This window comes from Schistocerca nitens, chromosome 2 (genome assembly GCF_023898315.1).
Source record: "Schistocerca nitens isolate TAMUIC-IGC-003100 chromosome 2, iqSchNite1.1, whole genome shotgun sequence".
NCBI classification, from domain to species: domain Eukaryota; kingdom Metazoa; phylum Arthropoda; class Insecta; order Orthoptera; family Acrididae; genus Schistocerca; species Schistocerca nitens.
This window is the reverse complement of record NC_064615.1, coordinates 414,083,207-414,107,264: the sequence shown is the minus strand read 5'-3', so window position 1 is coordinate 414,107,264 and position 24,058 is coordinate 414,083,207.

Genomic DNA, 24,058 nt, shown 5'->3' with positions numbered 1-24,058 from the left:
TACACTTCCTTAAAAAATTGAAACACCTGCAGCTTTCGTTTTGATTTTACTGTACTGTATTGCAACCAGTTTCGGTGACTCAATACAGCATCTTCTACATCTACATCTACAAGATTACTCTGCATTTCACAACTGAGTGCCTAGCAGAGAGTTAATCTAACTACCTTCAAGCTATTTCTTTACCGCTCCACCCTGTAAAAGGGAGCAGGATAATCGCACACTTAAATTTTTCTGTGCGAGCTCTGATTTCTCTTATTTTATTATGATGAGCATTCGCACATTGAGAAGAAAGTCGGTGACTGAAATTTTATGAGAAAATCCTGTAGCAACAAAAATCCTTTTGTTTTAAGGGTAGCCATTCCGATTCACGTATCATATCCGTGCCACTTTCTCTCCTATTTCGCTATAGTTCAAAACTAGCTGCCCTTCTCTGAATATTTTAAATGTCCTCGTCAGTTCAATCTCGTAAGGATCCAGTACTGCACAGCAGTACTCTAGCAGAGGACAAACAAACGTAGTGTAGGCAGTCTCTTTAGTAATCGTTCCAGCTTAAGTTATTCGTAATTAGAATCCCTAAGTATTCAGTTGAATTTACAGCCTTTAGATCTGTGTGATTTATCCTGTAATCCAAATATAGTGGATTCCTTTTGATACTCATATGGATGACTTCACACTTTTCGTTATTTAGAATCCATTGCCACTTACCGCACCATTTAGATATCTTGTCTAAATAGTTTTGCAATTTGTTTTTGATCATGTGATGACTTTGACAGTAAATGAGAGCATCATCTGAAAACGACCTAAGAGTGCTACTCAGATTGTTTCCTAAATCGTTTATGCAGATCGGAACATCAGATGGCCCGTAACACTTCCTTGGGGAACGCCAAATATTACTCCCTTTTTACTCAATGGCTTTCCGTCAATTATAAATTCAGGCCTTAACTGACGCTGAGGGTGTGAACTCCAGTCGGATACACAATCCCATGAGTGACCAACGTTTATGAACTGGCTTCCGCAGAATACTGTAAAAGCTATATTGTGTCTCATAGTTGCAGACACAACATCGCTTTTACAATATTCTACCTAAGCCGGTTCATAGATGTTGGCCACTGGTGAGGTCTGTATACGACTGGGGTTAACCCCCCTCCGCGTCAGTTAAGGACTCAAGATGGTGCATTTAGCCACCGAAACTGGTTGCAATATAATGAAATATAATCAGAGTGTCGGCTGCAGGTGTTTTCATTTTTTTTTTTACGCCAGTTAAGCGAATTGGCGTCACCCCGATATCCAGGTATGACATCGCCACACAGTTTTGGCGTACTCATTCAAGCCATTCCTTGTTGTTCGAATAATGTCACATGCGGCGATACTTCCTGGCAGCTATACCGTAATCTAGAATATCGACAGGTTACATTCCGAAAATACCTACGAGAAGAAATCAGGTTTGATCACATGAACGAGCTAATCAGCAAGCAGGACTACCTCTTCCTGCCCACTTTCCATTGCCTCGTACTGCTGAAACTATGATTTTACTTCCGTTATTTTGAACACATATAGAGCTATATACTTATATGGATATGGTGTCTGTTCTTTCGGACATGTCCAAAAGAACAGACACCATTGATGACCTGCAGCCGCCTAGAACGAATTTAGAATTATATTAATACCGTCAGCTGCCGACGGGCATTGATATATATCAACGGGAACAGGTAAAAATGTGTGCCTCGACCGGGACTCGAACCCGGGATCTCCTGCTTACATGGCAGACGCTCTATCCATCTTCTTTTTTTATATAGTTGTTATTGCTGGTGGGTAGAATGTTAAGCGAATTATCTTTGATGTTCCATCAGATTCATAACTTTAGATCGAAATGTGGTAAAAAAAAACAGTTGGACGCGAACAGGCGACTACAAGTTCAGAATGCACGACGACTCCCACTTTTTTTTAATTTTTTTTTCTGCAAGTACTTGTTATTGCTGGTGGATAGAATGTGAAGCGAATTATCTTCGATGTTCAATCAGATTCATAACTTTAGACGAGAGCCGAAATGTGGTAAAAAAAACGGTTGGACACGAACAGGCGACTGTAAGTTTTTATTTTTATTTTTAGGATGGTCAGGGCGTGGTACACGCCGCACTAGCAGTGGGGTCTCTTCACGGCACTGCCAGTGCGTCGAGGCCCAAACCCCTCCCACCCCTTTTTTCATGTCCCCTGTTGGGTCATAGCACTAAGTGTGCAGAAATGTTAACACAAAACTCCCATTCTCCGATGTAAGAAAGACAAAGAAACCTCTTCTCTGAGTAGAAACTGAACACTGATAAAACTTAACAATTCTTCTTGAATCACACAAATACTTTGAAAGTCGAACACGAGTAATTCTGAACAAAATGTTTTGAAAAAAAAAATCTCTTCGTGTAACATAGAAGTTCCGGAAGCAAGGCAATAGTAAATAATAATAAGAACACAAGTGACTTTTAATTTTCTTCTGTCCGTTCTCGTTCAAGGTGTTGTAGTGCTTCCACATATTTAACCAACACCCATTCTTTCAAAAATGACCTTCAGCATATTGCCGTAGTGCTTCTTGTGGTTGCGATACGTCTAACATATTTTCCCAGTAACCAGCTAATGTCGTTGGTTTTTAATTTCGGAAAGTATGGCATGTCTGGTCTCAGGAGGAGCGATGGCTTTATATATTCCGTCGAGGAACTGGTGAGAAAGGCGATTTGTTGCCTGATCCAATTCCAGTTATTCGCATTGCCGCCACAGGTGAATCTGTGGATGAGTGTGTTGTGGATTGGCCAGAGCGCCAACCCACAATGAGAGGAAGCCGTAAGGCACGCGTTAAGCTCACGCAGGCTGGCGTGAGGTCTGGAACGGACAATGTCTTTATAGTAGCAAAAATAGTACGTAGCTTCTGGAATACTTAACTTTAATCCATAATTGGTGAACATCTGTCTGACGGTACATGCATCACAAGATAAATAGCAAATGATAATGGCGCCTTGCTAGGTCGTAGCAAATGACGTAGCTGAAGGCTATGCTAACTATCGTCTCGGCTAATGAGAGTGTAATTGGTCAGTGAACCATCGCTAGCAAAGTCGGCTGTACAACTGGGGCGAGTGCTAGGACGTCTCTCTAGACCTACCGCGTGGCGGCGCTCGGTCTGTAATCACTGATAGTGGCGACACGCGGGTCCGACGTATACTAGCGGACCGCGGCCGATTTAAAGGCTACCACCTAGCAAGTGTGGTGTCTGGCGGTGACACCACAGAGTGTATCCACCAGATTGCATTTTCCACAAAGGTGTGTCTGGTTTAAACCGATCCCATATAGTCTCTCGTTGGTGCTGATGACATTGTTAACTGTTTTGTACCATGCGGAAATAGCGTCTGTAGATAGCCCGGCATAGTTGATGTTCCGCCATACAGCTTTCCAGTCACAATTAGGGAATTTCGTTTCATTTTTGTTACTGCCCTCATTTAACTTCCTTTCAAGTATGATGTCGCGCGCTGTGATACATGTATTGCTTCTGATTTCGTCACTAAAATAACTTGCTTCGAGGAAAAAGTTCCTCACATACTGCAGACGGGCATTAATCCTTCGCACATCAGTCGGTGCTTGCAGGCTATGGGGTGTCACAGCCTCAAAGAGCTTTGCGGTTACACATTGTGGAAGTTCTCTGAGTATATGGAAGGTCCGTTTGAGGAAGAGAGCAGACACTTTATTTCAAATATCCACCAAACCAGGCCCCCGTTTCTGACATCCAGTATAACGGTAGTCGCACCAACCCTGAATATGTCTCCTCGCCATAAAGAATTGGTAACAGTGTAGATGATCCCTTTCGCTACTAGTTTAGGGATTGGAAATACCTGCGCAGTGAAATACGCTTTAGACAAAACGCAGGAGTTGATGAATCTGACTTTTTGCACCAGGTCCATAGTCCGATGGATGTTATCCATTACAGCACCATGAACTTTCTTCCTAGTTTCCGTCCAGTTAAAAGCAGCCATCCTCATCGGACCCCGAGCGAGGTGGCGTAGTGGTTAGACACTGGACTCGCATTCGGGAGGACGACGGTTCAATCCCGCGTCCGGCCATTCTGATTTAGGTTTTCCGTGATTTCCCTAAATCGCTCCAGGCAAATGCCGGGATGATTTCTTTGAAAGGGCACGGCCGACTTCCTTCCCCGTCCTTCCCTAATCCGATGAGACCGATGACCTCGCTGTCTGGTCTCCTTCCCCAAACAACCAACCAACCTCATCGGACATGCAATTAAGGTTATTCCCAAAGTTTTATGTTTGTTTTCTTGTTTTGCCCATGCCAGTCGGAGGTGATCTAGGCCCCTTAGATTCAATATTTTACTTTTGTTTTCATTTGTTGTCGCTCCCGACGCTAGACAATACTTTTGGATTTCTCTTTCCAGTGTAACTGTCTCCTCCTTATTCCTTATTACAACACCCACGTCATCAGCATAAGCTCGTATGACAGTTTTCTCACCACTCAATGTTATGCCTGTTAATCTTGCGTGGACAGTGCGGAGGAAGGGCTCTAAAGATACGGAAAATAAAAACATAGATAAGGGACTGCCCTGTGGAACCCCTCGCCTTATCTGTATGGGTTTAGATGTTTGGCCATTGATTGCTATTTTCGCATTTATACCTGTTGCAATATTTCTTAGCATGTTAACAATCTGAGGGTGGAAAGCCATTCTTGACAGCGTCGCAAAGAGGTATCTATGACTAACACGGTCAAAAGCTTTGTTGAAATCTATAAAGATTAAAGCACATTTTATACTTGTCACTGAGGTAATTGCAATGATGTCTCTGTATGCAGATAGACTTTCGAATATCGTTCTGGTCGGAGAACAAGATTGATGATGACTCAATATTTTGTTGGAAAAGGCAGAGAGTCTTTTGTTGATAATACGCGAAATGATTTTGTAATCAGAATTTAGTAGCTAAAGAGGCCGAAAATTGTTTAGGTTGGTTTTGCCTTTACTCTTAGGAATCAGTACTATTTTACTTTCCTTAAACTCTGCAGGGACCGTTTTTCCGTTCAGGATGGTTCAAATGGCTCTGAGCACTATGGGACTTAACATCTGTGGTCATCAGTCCCCTAGAACTTAGAACTAATTAAACCTAACTAACCTAAGGACATCACACCCATCCATGCCCGAGGCAGGATTCGAACCTGCGACCGGAGCAGTCACGCGGTTCCGGACTGAGCGCCTAGAACCGCTAGACCACCGCGGCCGGCTCCGTTCAGGACCTCATTCGCCATGGAAGTGATATTGTCCCCAATTATAGACCAGTATCGGGCATAAAACTCCACAGGGAGGCCATCAAGTCCCGGAGATTTTTTGAGAGGTGAGTTACGCACTGCCTCATGCACTTCATCTTTAGTAATAGGTGACAGGATGTCAGCGTTGTCTGTTCCCGACAATTGTGGACCTAAAATAGTGAGAAAGTTCTCGAGAGCTGCATCTTCCACTGTGGTAGGAGCATATAAGATTTCATAGTACCTGTGGACTTCGTCCAGTATTTCTTTCTGGCATGTGAGCCTTGTACCAGTATGCGTCTGGACTTCATCAATAAAAGTTTGACGTCTGTTTTTAGCATGCCGCACCAAGTGCTACAGAGAAGCTGTTTCATCTGCTACGACTGATGTGGCTTTCGATTTAATTTTTAGCCCCTCCATCTGTTGCCGTTTAATGCTTAATAACTTGTCTTTTATTTTTTTGATATCATTCAGACGAATTACGTCATAATGTGCCTGTTGATATAAGTCTCTTAAAACTTCATAATAAAACTCCATTGTATTCCTCAACTCCCTGTGCCTCGCTGCACTATACTGCATGACAACTTTCCGCAGCCTTGGTTTAGCCCTCCTAGTCCACCAGTCAATGACTGTTGGGTGCTTGTCTGCTGTGCGGAGGCACGTAGTCCACGCTACTCTTATTTCCTGTTCCAGTTCTTCGTCAGTTAAAACAGAGATATTCAAATTCCATTGGCCTCTGAATCGACGGGTTGGCTGTACACTTAAATTAAAGCAAGTTAAAAGTGTACTGTGATCGCTAAAATACACGGGAATAGTTTCAACGTTTAATAAAAAAATTTGCAAATTTGGTGACACGTAAATTCTGTCTAGTCTGCTGTGGGAGTGGCTGGTGATATACGTGAACCCGACTGACGTCGGGTGCTGAAGTTCCCACACATCCTTAAGTTGTAGATCACTTACTAACTTTTTTAACTGTGGCGAGTAGTTGAAATTGGGTTGTTGATCTTTCTGGTGTAAAACACAATTAAAATCTCCACCTAGTATAAGAGAACACGGATTTTTCCTCAATAAATAAATCAGTTCATCTGGAAAAAACTTCACACGATCCAATTTATGGGAATTTCCTGATGGGGCGTAAAGGTTAAGCACGGTCACATCGAAAATTTTTATGCCTATGGCTCTTCCTGATTCTAGTCGTTCGATTTCAGTCACCGGAATGCCTTCCCTTACAAGAATGGCTGTACCGCTAATGGCTTCCGTAGAAACATTAACCATTTTCAAAAAAACATGGCATCCGAAATTCCGTTATAGCAACTTCTTGTAGCAACGCGATATCTGTCCCAGACTGGTACAAGAATTCTTTTAGTGCTGCCAATTTCAAAGGTGACTGTATTTTATTAATGTTAATAGTAGTAGTGCTATAAGCTTGCATCACAGACATACCAGAAGAAGTTATTTGGGATGAGGATCGGTATGATTATAGCAGCAACGTGCTTCTCTACAAGTCAAAATCTTTACAAGCTGTGTGCCCATTACATGTAGTAACTTCCTAGAAAAATTTTTACTGCTTTTAAACAAAGTGCTTGAGAAGAAAATTATCCTGAAATCCTGACAATGCATTGCTATAAGTCACTGTGGTCTTTCTCTTTCTCCTCGTCAGTGTTGGCCCTGACGACTTCATATTTAATATTCTTTTTCTTGATGTCTTTCTTCTCTGGTGTGGCTTTCGCTTGATTACGCGTGACAGCAAGACCTAGTTCGGTCGCAGCCTACGACGGTGGCCGTCTGGCGCAACTGCGGTGGCTTGCGAGTCGGCAATATTTGGCTCCAGCGTGTTGTCTTGCTGGCGAGGCGGTGATACTTTTTTATTTCCTCCTTCGGCGCGGTATTGCGCTTCGGAGTCAGCAGTTTGTTTACTTGGTACTTCCTCGTACTGTTCGCACTGTATGGGCTGTGCACTTGATGCGGTTATTGCAGCTGAGACAGGCTCAGGGTCACATTTCCGTGAAAGGTCACTACCAGCTGCGTCACTATCTGTTCGTGGCGGTAAAATTCCTTGTGTGGAAGTGGGAGCCACATCGACCTGCAATTCATCTCCTTTTTCCACTTCCAACAGATCTTCAGGACTGGGCTTCGGCTTCCTGGCAACGGGTGTTTCACAGGAAGAGTCCTCATCAACATTTTTTTCAGTCTCCTCTAGAGGACGCTTTTTAGTGGGAATCTCGCTGTCACGGGAGGGAATTTCAGCAGTTAATGCAGGTTTTAAAGACGGAAATTCATTAACATTAAGTGCAACATTTTCAGAGGTAGTAACAGGATCCACGACAGCCGCCGGCTCTGTTGTATTACTGGCTGGCAACAAATCGTTGAGTTTTAAAAAAATGGTTCAAATGGCTCTGAGCACTATGGGACTTAACATCTTTGGTCATGAGTCCCCTAGAACTTAGAACTACTTAAACCTAACTAACCTAAGGACAGCACACAACACCCAGCCATCACGAGGCAGAGAAAATCCCTGACCCCGCCGGGAATCGAACCCGGGAACCCGGGCGTGGGAAGCGAGAACGCTACCGCTCGACCACGAGATGCGGGCGTTGAGTTTTAATTTCCGGCGTTGCGTAAGGTTATTTTTTAGCACAAAAACACGGCGAGGGCAGTCCTGACGGAGGTGACCACACTCGTTACATACAAGACATGTAGGGGTTTGCCCTGAGTAAATAACATGCGCCTTGTGCCCGTCAACAAAGATGTGGGAGGGAATGGCTCTGAGCACTATGGCTCTGAGCACTATGGGACTTAACATCTGTGGTCATCAGTCCCCTAGAACTTAGAACGACTTAAACCTAACTAACCTAAGGACATCACACACATCCATGCCCGAGGCAGGATTCGAACCTGCGACCGTAGCGGGCACGGGGTTCCAGACTGAAGCGCCTAGAACCGCTCGGCCACACCGGCCGGCGTGGGAGGGAATGTTTGCCTTCACTTCCATCTCCACGGAGCGAATGCCATTAAAGCACTGCAGCTTGAAATGCGAAGCCCACCATTCGTTGACTATTTGCCTGAGAGCCCCATACTTGGAAAGGACGTCTTTAATTTTCGAGTTGTCTACTTCTATGGGAATATTCAAAACCCTAACATTTCTAATTACAGACTCGGAATTCCGGAGTTTTACAGTACTTTTAGTACCATCACGGTGTATAACTTCCGTTTCATAACCAAATTTTTCCAGAAAGCGGTCTACACTCAGGGAATCGTTAAACTTTACAAAAATGCAGTATTCATCAGAGTCTAGCTGCATGGTATGAACAGATTCAGAATGAAGGCCAATTACCTCGGTAATCCAGTCGTGTAGTTCAAGTGCAGAGGGCTGCACCCTATGGGTGTACTCGTCGACGGTGAAAATCACGATGTTTTTTCTCACGGAGTTTGCCATGGTGTTCTGCAGCGAAGAAATTTCGGACAACGCCGAAATCCCAACGGCACTACGTAGAAAGACGACACGAACGAAAACCAATAACTCAATTTATAACGCTTAATTCACGTGCAAAACGCCAAGAAACAATCACGAAAACACGAAAACACTGGCGTAAACACTGAACGTTCACGGAGCAAACTTGAGGAGCGTGCGACCGCGGCGACAGCTAAAGCCAGACTGTATGCGACTAAAAGTTCAGAATGCACGACGATTACCACTAGGTCTGAGCCATCGAGGGCAGAGAGGATAGCGCCCTGCAGGGACTATCTCGCGCACGCCTCCCGTGAGACCCATATTCTCACCTTGTATGTCCACACTCTACATTCGTAGTGTCCCACCCCAACACACTTATTACTCGTGGAAGACATTCTTACCAGATCCCGTAAGAGTTCGGGGAATATGTGTGCATCCGCACAGAAAAAGAAGATCATGTCCGGTATTGCCAGAACTATATACTTATATGGATATCCATATAAGTATATAGTTCTGGCAATACCAGAGAAGTGTTTGGATGCAACCGGGTTAAGCTGAACGCCTTAGACACACTGTCCAGCGAGTGCAGCAAGGTGGAGGTTCCCTGCTGTTTTGGGGTGGCATTTTGTAGGACCGACGTGGTCATGGAAGGTACCGTAACAGCTGTACGGTACATGAATGCCATCCTCCGACCTATAGTGCAACCATATCGGCAGCATATTGGCGAGGCATTCGTCTTCATGGACGACAATTCGCGCCTCCATCGTACACATCTTGTGAGTCACTTCCTTCGGGATAACGACATCGCTCGACTAGAGTGGCCAGCATGTTGCCTATCGAACATGCCTGGGATAGATTGGAAACGGCTGTTTATGACGACGTGACCCACCAACCACTTTGAGGGATATACGCCGAATCGCTGTCGAGGAGTGGGACAATGTGGACCAACAGTGCCTTGATGAACTTGTGGATAGTATGCCACGACGAATACTGGCACGCATCAATGCGAGAGGACATGCTACTGGGTATTGGAGGTACTGGTAACTATAGAAATCTGGACCACCACAAGGTCTCACTGTATGCTGGTGCAGCATGCAATGTGTGTTTTTCATGAGCAATAAAAACGGCATAAATGATGTATAGTTGATTTCTATTCCAATTTTCTGTACAGGTTCCGGAACTCTAGGAACCGAGGTGATGCAAAACTTTTTTTGATGTGTGTATTTTATTTCAGCTTAAAAATTGAGTTTACGACGTGTGAGGTGGCACCCTATGACGAAAAACGTAGCTAAACATATTCAAACCAGCCACATCTCTGGGCCGCTCAATTAAGCTGAGTATTGAGTGTAACAAATATGTATATTTTCGTGCCATAGCACTTGGGGGCTCGAGCTAACTGTTAAATCTACAGTGCGTAGTGGCCAGTACCGTTGTAAACATCACTTTAGCTTGAAATAAAATTTTATGTCTTCTTGAGTTATTAGCGGTAAACAACCCTCATTTGAGCAAGAACTTTCCTTTTCCTTCTCTTATCGAAATCAAGGAACGTCTTGTGGAACAAATTAGAGAGACGGAGTAGCGTTGCAGGAAATTACGATTCCGCGCGCCAGATGTCGCCCTTAACAATGAGAATAAAAGCAATATCCTTCCATGAGAAAAGGCAGCTCTTTCCGAAGTTCGAATTCCTTCCTTCGGCCTATCTGAGTTTAGCGATTCGTTGTGGTTACTGTTTCATCTGCACAAGAGACGACAAAAAGCCTTCCTTCAGAACCGGGATGAACACAAAAGAGATCTCACAAAGTTATTCGTCCTGAATAAACGTTCTTGTCTCTTTCGTCTTATTGCATTTCCAATTAACAGAAATGGACGGAAATTTTAATAGCGATTACTAACTTTCGAGGTTGACTTATTCTCAGATTCCAAAACTTTTAGAAGTTTGGCGTTCTTTCAGCTTACTGAACAGTCAACGCGATTACAAAACATGGAGAACAACTTTAATATTCTAAAAGTAATTTCACTTTGGTAGTTGAAGATGTGATTATTCTAGAAGTATGCGACATTTAATCGCAAATTGTGCATTGTTGTACGGTGGACCGTTTAACCCACTTTTCTTTTGTTTGTACGTTTTCTGATACTTCCGCGACATACCATTTTGATGACTCTCTCTCTCTTTCTTTCTTTCTTTCTCTCTCTTTCTCTCTCTAACACACACACAATTATTTGTGAACGAACTTATCGGCTGGGTGAGATTAGGAAGGAAAAAGTAAAAAGTTATGATACACACACACACACACACACACTAATGGTTATTTGTGAACGAAATTGTCGGCTGAGTGAGAGTCTAAAGGACAGAGCTATGTGAGGATAATAGATAGGACAGAAAATTCATGAAAACCATTTACAGTGGGAAACAAAAATTGAAACGGCATGTCAAGGAGGAAAGACTAGCCTACACAAGTCACCTACTTCAAATTCCTGGGAAAACGTGTGCTTTTCCATTGGTTATGACACAAGGTATAAAAAAGCGCATGTAACAGTCTATAGTTATCAAATTGCGTTTATTCAAAAGCGAAACGAGTATCGAAAGTGGCAGTCTTGAGAAGAGTGTGAAGAAAAGCCTTATTTAAAAGTTCGGTCACTAGGTGAAAAGGCACCACACTGATCAAGGGATTTAAGTAGGGCGAAGTAAAAAAACGGCCACAATAGTGGTAAACGAACGATATCATAATGAATATATTGTATTGTATGTATTGGATTGTATGTTAACCGGGGACCTAGAAACGATGGAGAGGCTACGTCCCCGCTGCAGCCGCAGTGGTCCACAACCCCACGACGACTACCGCAGTCCACTTCACCCCTCCGAAGCGAGGGTTATTGTGTGGTTCGGACCCCGGTGGACCCCCCAGGGAATGTCTCACACCAGACTAGTGTAACCCCTATGTTTGCGTGGTAGAGTAATGATGGTGTACGCGGAGAACTTGATTGCGCAGCAATCGCCGACATAGTGTAACTGAGGCGGAATAAGGGGAACCAGCCCGCATTCGCCGAGTCAGATGGAAAACCGCCTAAAAGCCATCCACAGACTGGCCGGCTCACCGGACCTCGCCACAAATCCGCCGGGTGCATTCGTGCCGGGGACCAGGCGCTCCTTCCCGTCCGGAAAGTCGTGCGTTAGACCGCACGGCCAACCGGGCAGGCATGAATATATTGTTATGGTGCGAAGAGATTAGTTACAGAGATAAAATAATTGTGAGATCACCAATTACCGTACTGAGAAGGATTAGACAACAACTTGTTTTCAAAATTGAATGACAGATACCGTATAGGCAACTAAAAATATTTCTAATGCGATATTTCAGCAGGACACAGTCTTATATATTTCTGTAATAATTACGTAGTGTTATAGTAGCAATGGCAGATGCGCTTTGGGAGTGTGAGTGGTCGCCATGATGGGCCATTCTGTCTCCTTTGGCTAGGGCCAGCGTTCTCTGTGGAATCCAGCCACACTGCAAGGCCTGAGAAAGAGTTGAGAGCTTCTGGTCATACGGGAGACAAGATTAGCGTCCGATAGAAATCTCCGCTGCAAGTTCCTTTACGCAGCAGCACTAGCCCGCGGAAGCGGGTCTTAATTATGATACCAGGGGTTTTAGGCCTGCGGCGAGCCTGACACTGACAGTAATTTTTTGACAGTGGCCTAAATGCTGCAGGATGAAAGATTCAGGGTAACACACCAAAGCGAGCCATTTGGTAGAATAAGACTGAATTTCTCGACAGACTGACGTCGGTGTCCCATCTTCCTTGTCGGTTCCACAACCTTGGGCATTATGTTCCCGCATCCTTTCAACCTAGGCGGAATGGTAAGGGCACTCTCCAGGAGCTGCCCGTTTGTGTTGGTAGCCAATGTCGAAAGATGTTTGACCCACTCAACAGTAGATTTATAACAGAGATGTTAACAAACCGTCGGCGAACGTTTAACTGGGTGCAGCAAGTTACAAGCTATCAGTTAGTGATACAAAATCATTTATACGCCTTCGAGCAGTTAACCACACGCATTCGCTAAAACTTTTAGGTCTTTCGGGCACCAGTAGTCGTTCTGTCCGATTAGTAGGGCTGCTGATGTGTGTGCTTCTCGCATTTCGATCTCAAGGGGACATGCACTCTGCATGTTACAGTTGAGCACGGACAAACAACGATGATAAGAGATGCGCATCTCCGTGTGAATGTGAGACTGACACCACTGTATTCCACCTTCACGCATAGTCCACCCTCCAAACTCATCATATCATGATAGCCAACCATTCATAGATCGTAGGCGGCAACTTGTGACGGCAACTTGTTTTCAAGGATAAATCATTCTTTAGATGATCATTACTGTGTGCATATTGGTACTTTCGATCGTATTTGATTTAAAATCAACGCAATCTGTACATCCACATCTAGGTGCCAATCATCTGTCGTCTGAGCAGAGTTCTGGCATACTCGTCGGTCTACTCAATATAATCGCTTCTAAGTTTCTAAATAAATGCTTCTCCAGGGTGCGTCTGAAGAGTTCGGTGAACGGTCTCAGGAAATAAAGGAAACAAGAGTTACAAACAAAATATCTTCGCTGGTTCAAATGGTTCAAATGGCTCTGAGCACTACGGGACTGCTGTGGTCACCAGTCCCCTAGAACTTTGAACTACTTAAACTTAACTAGCCTAAGGACATCACACACATCCATGCCGTAGGCAGGATTCGAACCTGCGACCGTAACGGTTGCGCGGTTCCAGACTGTAGCGCCTAGAGCCGCTCGGCCACTCCGGCCGGCTATCTTCGCTGGCATTCAAAATTATCGCCATAACCCACAGCACCCTTCTGACACCGGTTCTGTTGGAAAATGTCAGCAATTGCTTCTTGTGGAATTGATCGAATTGGCACAGTGTTCATTGTCTTTCCTATCTCATAAAAAAGGAGTGACGGAATCCTATAGCCTTTTCGACAGCAAGGACTTGATCCACCATGAATTTCTACTAGACGTAGTTAGGGAACACGATGAACACCGTGACACGGACCGTCCCTTTGTCTCCGGATCGCACTGGAAGCACCAGCTCGCAGTTCCTGTAATGGTGCAGATATGCAACAATGCGTGACCACTTGCTTCAAGAGATTCCACAAGAAGCATTTGCTGACAGTTTCCAACAACTTTATAACCGACGTCAGAAATGTGTTGTAGCCTAATGGCGATTGCTTTGAAGGCCACAGAAGTTACTTTATTTATAGTTCTTATTTCATTTATTTTCCGAGACCATTCAACAAACTTCTCAGAAGCACCTTGTATGTGTAAATAAATATTACACGGTCTAGTCACATTAACGTGATGCCAACGTGCAATAACTACTCTCAGATTGCAAGTGGCGGCATTAGCAGGGCAAGGTGTATGAAGAGTGTCTGGGTATGTCGTTGCCGCCGAGAACAGTGCAGTCGTTGTCGTAAGGCGGAAACGGAGCAGTTTATCTGACATCCAAAAGGTCATTATCATTGGATTTCGGGCCAGGGGTAGAAAAATTTCCGAGACGGCTGAGTTTCTAACTGTTCCTGTGCTGCCATGGTTGAAGTATACCACGCATGGCAAAACGGCACTATCCAAAACCGGCTCTGAGGCAACTGTAGTGCACCACGGGCCATACATGTCAGGGGTGACCGTTTACTGCGGTCAAGTGTAGGGGGCGAACAGACGTGCAAATGTCGGGGAACTGGCAGCCAAAATGAACCAAGGTGCTACCAACAGCGTCTCCTCACATACCGTTCAGCGACCATTGCTACATATGGGCCTCCACAGCAGGAACCTGGTTCATGCAGCCATGCTGACTGTGTAAGTAGGCTGTTTAGGTTTTTATATTGGTAACGCCACGTAGCGCTCTATATGAAAATCACTGACTGTGCTGTAGAGTTGTAGCGATTCGTGAATGAGTCGTTCATTTGAACGACTCAAAATAATGAATCGTAAGAATCGAATCGTGATACGGACGAATCGTCGTTCAAAAGAATCGTAAGAACGATTGCGTGTTTCCGAGTCGTGACGATTCCAAGTTCCAACGATTCATCGATTCTTAGTACGCTATGCTTCGAAGGCAACTTCCGAATCATGCCGAGTCGTACCGAATGATTACGACCGCCAGATGGCAGTCAACTGGAGAATGCGTGTGAACAAAGGAAGCCATTTTGCACCACCTTTCGCACAAATCGACTCCTCTTTCCTAGCATACTGAAATAAAACAATAGATGCAATCAAATCAAACGTGACCTTTCATCAATTAAGGCATTACACGTATAAATCGAGAATCACACTTGTAACGTCATATGCATGTTTACTCATAAATAAATTATTTCTGGCATATCTTATCATGACACAGTTCGATTCTAACCCCATTGACAATTTCAGACATGTCCTGCCATCTGAGAGTAAGATGTACTTTTTGCATTCCGTAAGAATCGTGCCATCGCAGACTAGAATGAATCGTGAAAGAATCGTGAACGAATCGTAGGAATCGATTCGCAATGTGAGATTGAATCGTGTTGCCCAACTCTACTGTGCTGTGTGAAGTCTGTGGCTGGTTTGCATTGTTGGAATATTTGCTATTGTAGTGTTGGGCAGTTGGATGTGAACAGCGCGTAGCGTTGCGCAGTTGGAGGTGAGCCGCCAGCAGTGGTTGATGTGGGGAAAGAGATGGCAGAATTTTGAGAGCGGATGATCTGGACGTGTGTCCATCAGAAAGAGTAGATTTGTAATACTGGATATCATGAACTGATATGATGACTTTTGAACATTATTAAGGTAAATACATTGTTTGTTATCTATCAAAATCTTTCATTCGCTAACTATGCCTATCAGTAGTTAGTGCCTTCAGTAGTTTTATTTAGCTGGCAGTATTGGCGCTCGCTGTACTGCAGTAGTTCGAGTAACGAAGATTTTTGTGAGATAAGTGATTCATGAAAGGTATAGGCTATTGTTAGTCACGGCCATTCTTTTGTAGGGATTATTGACAGTCAGATTGCGTTGCGCTAAAAATATTGTGTGTCAGTTTAGTGATGATCAGAATAAGTAAAGAGAGAAATATCTGAGTACGTTCAGTTCTGCTCAGCTGTTTGAAAAACAAATAAGGTAAGGGGCTTACCAGCACAGTAATTCATAAATTTTTCTAAGGGGACGTTTCAAGTGCTGTTCATCGACGACGAAGGTTGGAATCCGCACGCCATTACCGCAACTAGGAATCACATGAGTGGCGACAGGTGTCCTTTTCAGATGAAACGCGATTTGTGCTCCATGGGACAGATGACCATCGGCGTGTACAGCGTGAAATGTCTGAAACCAAATACCCTGCAACAACTGTCAGAAGGGTCCAGGTCAGAGAAGAGAGGCTTAGGGTCTGGGGCACGTCCTCGTCCTTCTGGAAGGCATGGATCAACCTACGTATGCATCTGCCCTTGCGGATCTTGTCCACCCCTACATGCAAGTTGTTTTTGCTCGGCACGATGGCAGCTACCAGCAAGACAATGCAACGTTTCACACAGCTCGCAGTGTACGTGCGAGGTTCGAAGAGTCCCAAGATTGGTTTACCGTACTCTTCTGGCCAACTAACTCCCCAGATTTGAACGCAATCGAAAATTTGTGGGAGGGCTGTTCGCGTCATAGATCGTCTACTGAGCTGGCCACAGCACTCAAGTTGGTATGGCTCCACGTCACTGTCTACACCTTCTAGAACCTCATTGACACTCTTCCTTCACGTCTCGCAGCGGTGTGCGCTGCGAATAGTGCTTATTCGAGATTTTGACAAGTGGTCACATTAATGTGATTGGACCGTGTATTAATATACCGGGTGATCAAAAAGTCAGTATAAATTTGAAAACTGAATAAATCACGGAATAATGTAGATAGAGAGGTACAAATTGACACAAATGCTTGGAATGACATAGTGGTTTTATTAGAACCAAAAAAAATACAAAAGTTACAAAAATGTCCGACAGATGGCGCTTCATCTGATCAGAATAGCAATTATTAGCAGAACAAAGTAAGACAAAGCAAAGATGATGTTCTTTACAGGAAATGCTCAATATGTCCAACATCATTCCTCAACAATAGCTGTAGTCGAGGAATAATGTGAGCAGCACTGTAAAGCATGTCCGGAGTTGTGGTAAGGCATTGGCGTCGGATGTTGTCTTTCAGCATCCCTAGAGATGTCGGTCGATCACGATACACTTGCGACTTCTGGTAACCCCAAAGCCAATAATCGCACGGACTGAGGTCTGGGGACCTGGGAGGCCAAGCATGACGAAAGTGGCAGCAGAGCACACGATCATCAACATACGACGCGCGCAAGAGAGCTTTCATGCGTCTAGCAATACTTTTTTTTGTTCTAATAAAACCCCATGTCATTCCAAGCATGTGTGTCAATTTTTACGTCTCTATCTATATTATTCCGTGGTTTATTAAGTTTTCAAATTTATACTAACTTTTTGATCATCCTGTATTTGTTACAAGCAGATAGATCCCTTGTACCCAAGATATCAGTCATAATCAGCATGATGCGATATACAGGACAAATAACCATTGCCTGCAAGTAGGCGATGTTGCTTCAGTAGCTGGTGCAAGCGGAATCACAATATCGGGAGTGTGTCATACTAGCAATAAATGAAAATCGTCGTTTTTCGCTTATCCTTCAAGCAACCCAATCAGAAAAAGGATTCGCCCATTCTGTACCAAGAAGAAACCTTTCAGCAAGTGTGCAACCGTCAGTTATGGTGAGCGCCTGCAGGCACCGTGAGGGCCCGCCTGGGGCAGGGTCGTACGCTGGTTGTGTCCCCCCTCCCCTCAATCAATACCCAGGGCGCGCTTCGGCTCTCTGCGAACCACGCCACGCCGCACAACCACTTCGCCCAAAATTTGCGACCGTCTAAATTTGCCGCGACTTGCGTAGAGGCAGCGCGCTGGCGGCATGCAAAGTGGTGTGTGTGTGTGTGTGTGTGTGTGTGTGTGTGTGTGTGAGCGAGCTCGCGCAACGTTCTCGGAATATCAGATAACCTCGAACGAAAATATTTGCTCCCTAGCCGCGGGCGACAGCGCCAAAGCAAAGTACCTAGACGTCTCCGACGTTGGACACTGCAGCTTGAAAGTTGCCAGACTTTCGTGACGTAGAATATATAAAAACATCCTGAACGCTGTGGTGTTGTAAACAAGTCTTTACAGAGAGTGATTCATTTTCTGAAGCTTCGCTGATATGGTGAGATCCCATTCTTCCTGGTGGCACATTTGCTAGGAGGTTCTTACATTTTTGTCGACACAGAGCTCATGCTACGATGGATAATGATAAAATGGACTTGGAACTAGTGAACAAAATGCCAATGTTAATCAATGGGTATGCAGGCATAAGCGTCTGCTTATCGCATTGTCTTCAAAATTCGACCAACTCGAAAATTTTCGCACAACTTCAACAAAATTTACTTTGTTTGTAGGAAGTACGCTACGGCAAGCAATAATATATTTACCCCAGAACTGTAGTGGGTTGGCGCATTCAGCTCTAAGAGAGAGAGAGAGAGACAGAGAGAGAGAAAAACACATCACGAAGGTGTTACGCAGACTTGCCACAAACTCATATTCAGACATGCATCGACGGAAAACACAAAACTGTGAACTTTGGCGACCGGTGGATGAACGTATGACGCTGCGGGGGCCATTACACCGAGCAGCTGGCGAGGATGGTAAACAGGGGACATGCCACTACCAGGGCATAAAGTCTTTGCGAATTTCATTCAGTGTACTCATTTTGACAGTAACTATGCCTCGCAGGCAGGCGCTTGAGCAATATAAAGAGATGTCCGCATTTGAGAGATGACGTGTACTTGGACTCAAAGAAGCCGGTTGGATTAATTGGTGAAGCGCTCGATATTTGAATAGGAGCACTGTCGCTATTCGACGATGTTGGCAGGAATAGGTGAACCGTGACCGAACATACCGCCAAGAAGGAAACGATCGACCTACAGAGACGAGAGAATGTGAGAACCGAGCAGTCGTTAGAGAGACATCCAGAACCTCGGATTCATCGTTATCATCGATCAGATGTGCAAAATGTGCTTCAGAGACCATAAGGACCATTGGCAGAGGGCTCACAGAAAGGACTCAACTCACGGCGCAAACCTGGTTGCAATGGTGTCGGGCACATTCGGCCTGGAGCCTCACTGACTGGAGTGGTCTTCAGTGATGAGTCCCGTTTCGAACTGAGTCCGATGACTAGGGAAAACGTGTATGGAGACGCCAGAGACAGCGACGAGACACCAACGTGACGGTCGACCGTCGTGGCCCTTCACCCGTCTCGGGATTTTCACGATCTAACACGCCAATTGGACAGAATTTGTAACGATATCCCTCAGGAGGACATCAAAAACTCTATCAATGAATGCCAAGCTGAATAACAGCTTGCATAGTGGCCACAGGTGGACCAACGCGTTACTGACTTGCTCAATTTGTAAAGCTCTCTCTCTTTACTATACTATCCATTGTTTCTGAAATTCTAATAATTTGTCTATACATATACATCCCATCTACCGAATTCCGTCCCATTCCGATTATTCTTTCGTGGTGTGCAGTGTTTTTTTTTTTCTTTGAGTGTATATACACTTTTTTGTCTTTTTTGTCTGACTAAAAGTATCCGGACACCTATTAGTGGACATTAACGAGTTGTGTGTCCATTCTCAGCCGCTTGAACTCCGCTGGGAACACTTTCAATGCGATGTCTGAATGTGTGTTGTGCGACAGAAATTTCCAGCTCACAGCTGCCTTTGTCGCCTTTGCGATATAAGGAAATATGTTTTAAAATACAGTTAAAGAGTTACTACAGATTATGGTTTTAGGAAGTAATTACTGAGTGTATATTTTTATGTTTAACGTTGAATGAGCGGTGGTCGGAGCAACGCAGCAGTGTGCACTTGTATGGGAGCGGACCATCGCCGCGTCGGACAGACACCTTTAGCCGGAAGTCAGGGACCGCCAGCAGACACCGCCGCTTTTTTCTGATTCGTTGCGACAGTTATCACATGAAAAAGATCTACTCTGTTCATATTCAGTCACGGTTGCAAAGACACGTAAGAACTTAAAGCTTCAACGTGACATTTAGTGCACCGTGCGTAAGCCATTGTCCAAATTGCAAAAACTGCCTGGATGCTAAGAATATGCATACAAAGAGAAATAATAGTTCATACAAGGTGTCTCAGGAGGAATGAACAGTATTCATGGAATGCTACGAACGATGATTTGAAGCAAGAAAGGCTACCAAACATTGGCTCTAAAAAGTTTACCTTAAGAGCTATCGGCACTTCGATACTATGAAACACAACTCTTCTACTGAACACGTGCTCATAGCTCTCATACATTTTAAAGTCAATGTTTAGTGTACTGTTTTGCTTCGAATGAGCGTTCCTGTCGTATCCCTGAATGTTGCCCATACCTCCTGGGGCACCCTATACAGGGTGTTACAAAAAGGTACGGCCAAACTTTCGGGAAACATTCCTCACACACAAAGAAAGAAAATATGTTATATGGACATGTGTCCGGAAATGCTTACTTTCCATGTTAGAGCTCATTTTATTACTTCTCTTCAAATCACATTAATCGTGGAATGGAAACACACAGCAACAAATGTACCAGCGTGACTTCAAGCACTTTGTTACAGGAAATGTTTAAAACGTCCTCCGTTAGCGAGGATACATGCATCCACCCTCCGTCGCACGGAATCCCTGATGCGCTGATGCAGCCCTGGAGAATGGCGTATTGTATCACAGCCGTCCACAATAGGAGCACGAAGAGTTTCTACATTTGGTACCGGGGTTGCGTAGACAAGAGCTTTCAAATGCCCCCATATATGAAAGTCAAGAGGATTGAGGTCAGGAGAGCGTGGAGGCCATGGAATTGGTCCGCCTCTACCAATCCATCGGTCACCGAATCTGTTGTTGAGAAGCGTACGAACACTTCGACTTAAATGTGCAGGAGCTCCATCTTGCATGAACCACATGTGTCGTACTTGTAAAGGCACATGTTCTAGCAGCACAGGTAGAGTATCCCGTATGAAATCATGATAACGTGCTCCATTGAGCGTAGGTGGAAGAACATGGGGCCCAATAAAGACATCACCAACAATGCCTGCCCAAACGTTCACAGAAAATCTGTGTTGATGACGTGATTGCACAATTGCGTGTGGATTCTCGTCAGCCCACACATGTTGATTGTGAAAATTTACAATTTGATCACGTTGGAATGAAGCCTCATCCGTAAAGAGAACATTTGCACTGAAATGAGGATTGACACATTGTTGGATGAACCATTCGCAGAAGTGTACCCGTGGAGGCCAATCAGCTGCTGGTAGTGCCTGCACACGCTGTACATGGTACGGAAACAACTGGTTCTCCCGTAGCACTCTCCATACTGTGACGTGGTCAACGTTACCTTGTACAGCAGCAACTTCTCTGACGCTGACATTAGGGTTATCGTCAACTGCACGAAGAATTGCCTCGTCCATTGCAGGTGTCCTCGTCGTTCTAGGTCTTCCTCAGTCGCGAGTCATAGGTTGGAATGTTCCGTGCTCCCTAAGACGCCGATCAATTACTTCGAACGTCTTCCTGTCGGGACACCTTCGTTCTGGAAATCTGTCTCGATACAAACGTACCGCGCCACGGCTATTGCCCCGTGCTAATCCATACATCAAATGGGCATCTGCCAACTCCGCATTTGTAAACATTGCACTGACTGCAGAACCACGTTCGTGATGAACACTAACCTGTTGATGCTACGTACTGATGTGCTTGATGCTAGTACTGTAGAGCAATGAGTCGCATGTCACCACAAGCACCGAAGTCAACATTACCTTCCTTCAATTGGGCCAACTGGCTGTGAATCGAGGAAGTACAGTACATACTGACGAACCTAAAATGAGCTGTAACATGGAAATTAAGCGTTTGCGGACACATGTCCACATAATATCTTTTCTTTATTTGTGTGTGAGGAATGTTTCCAGAAAGTTTGGCCGTACCTTTTTGTAACACCCTGTACAATCTGGACCGGAAGACTTGCTTTTGTTAACAGATTTAAGTTGCTTGACTACTCCGAGGATATCTACTTCTACGTTACTCATGTTGGCAGCTGCTCTTGATTCGAATTTTGGGATATTTACTTCGTCTTAACATTGTTCTTAAATCGGTTGTTTTCACGATTAAGCTCATAAACTGTTGCGCTGATTACGAACGCGCGCCCCTATTTGGAAACTCCACGTGCAGCTCTGGAGCTCGCTAATAATTACGCGGGCAGAGGTATGCAGTCAGGCATTAGCAGGGTAGTCAGTGACGCACTGACCAGCATACCAGCGCTGCCTGCGTCGCGAGCTGCGCGCACTGTGAAGGCGGCGCGGTGAGGTGAGGTGAGGTGTGGTGCGGCGTGGTGTTTTTAAACCGGCTGTCGTTGCCGCTGCAGCTGCGCTCACGAGATCAACGTGAGGGGCTTATAAAGAGCTCCGTCCGGAGGGCATTTGCGTTAACGGCTGTCGCTGCAATCTGCCGTGTCAGCCGGGCCGCGCTCAGTGCGATGAATAATGCACGCGGCCGCAGCCACGGTTTCCAGTCCGCCGGCGTTAATTTCGCGTCTCGGCCGCAATTGTATCGTTCTGACGTAAACGTCAATAAACCACGCCACGGGCGCTTGCGCAACGGGGAGCGAAGTGTCGCGCGATGCCTTTACTGGTTCGTGAAAGCGAGCGGCAAAAGTTGTCTGCGATTTGTGCAAACTCGTAGCGTACGTGAAAATGAAAGGCACTTCAGGGCATTCATATCTGTGAAAGACTTTCGCAGTTCCAATGTTTTTCTTGACGCTGTCGCTTTGTGTCAAAGAGGATAAATAAGTGCGTGACGGACTTTTAAAGTTGGTTGGCTTCGTATGTGTGAAGCGGATGTAGACAGACACACCTGTCGTATTACCCTGTTACTGTCCGCGGCTCGTGGTCTTGCGGTAGCGTTCTCGGTTCCCCTCGCACGGGGTCCCGGATTCGATTCCTGGCGGGGTCAGGGATTTTCTCTGCTTCGAGATGACTGGGTGTTGTGTGTCTTTCATCATCATTTCATCCTCATTCACTCGTAAGTCGCCGTAGTGGCGTTAAAGAACTTGTGGAGCGGCGGCCAAACCGCCCCGCGAGGGGTCTCCCGGCCACCAATGCCATACACTCATTATTATTATTATTATTATTATTATTACCCTGTTATTCTGCCAACTTCCCATGATTTCATTGAATTGCAACCATTATTATGAGAGATGAAATGAACAAACGTCCTTAACACAAGCTGGGTATCATTTAGTAATGAAAATGTTTATTCAGCTCTTTATTAATACTGTGAGTGAGGATCCGTAGATTGAAGCATTCGCTCCAGAAAGAATGCATTAAGTCCGCTCTTCAAAGTTAAAGTTCGAAAATGCATCGTGGATAAATTGTCTAGGTCCACAAAGCTATCTGGAAATTTACCAAGTCTTTAAATGCTCTGGTTTTGAAAGTTCACGCGCGCAACTGTCGGAAACTCCCCTAAGTTCCTGAATCGTACAATTATACAGTCGTTTGACCATCGAACAGACTCCCGTATGGACGACATAGTAATAGAATCCCTGGCGTGGAAAACAACTGAATGAGTTGAAAACTAATAAGTCCAGATGGAATTCTAACTCCGTTTTTCCAAGAGTCCTCTACGGCATTGATCCCTTACTTATCTTGCATCTGTCGCGAATCTCTCGCCCAGCGCAAAATGCCAAGCGACTGGAAAAAAACGCACGCGACTTCTGTGTATAAGAAAGGCAAAATAACGGATACGCAAAATTACACATCAATATCTGTAGCATGGGTTTGCTGCAGAATCCTTGAACATATTCACAGTTCACGTAACGTAAATTTTCTTGAGACCAAGATGCTTATGTCCATAAATCAGTATTGTTTTAGAAAGTATCGCTCGTCCGAAACCCAACTTGCCCTTTTCTCACATTATATACTGAGAACTATGGATGAAGTTCAACATTTGCGGAAAGCAGTTGAAACAGTGCTCCACTGCAGGCTGCTAACGAAGGCACGAGCATGTGGAATAAGTTCACAGATGTGTGAGTGACTCGAAGACGTCTTAAGTTATAGAACCCAGTTTGTTGTCCTCGACGGCGAGTGTTCAAATGGTTCAAGTGGCTCTGAGCACTATGGAACTTAACTTCTGAGGTCATCAGTCCCTTAGAACTTAGAACTACTTAAACCTAACTAACCTAAGCACATCACACACATCCATGCC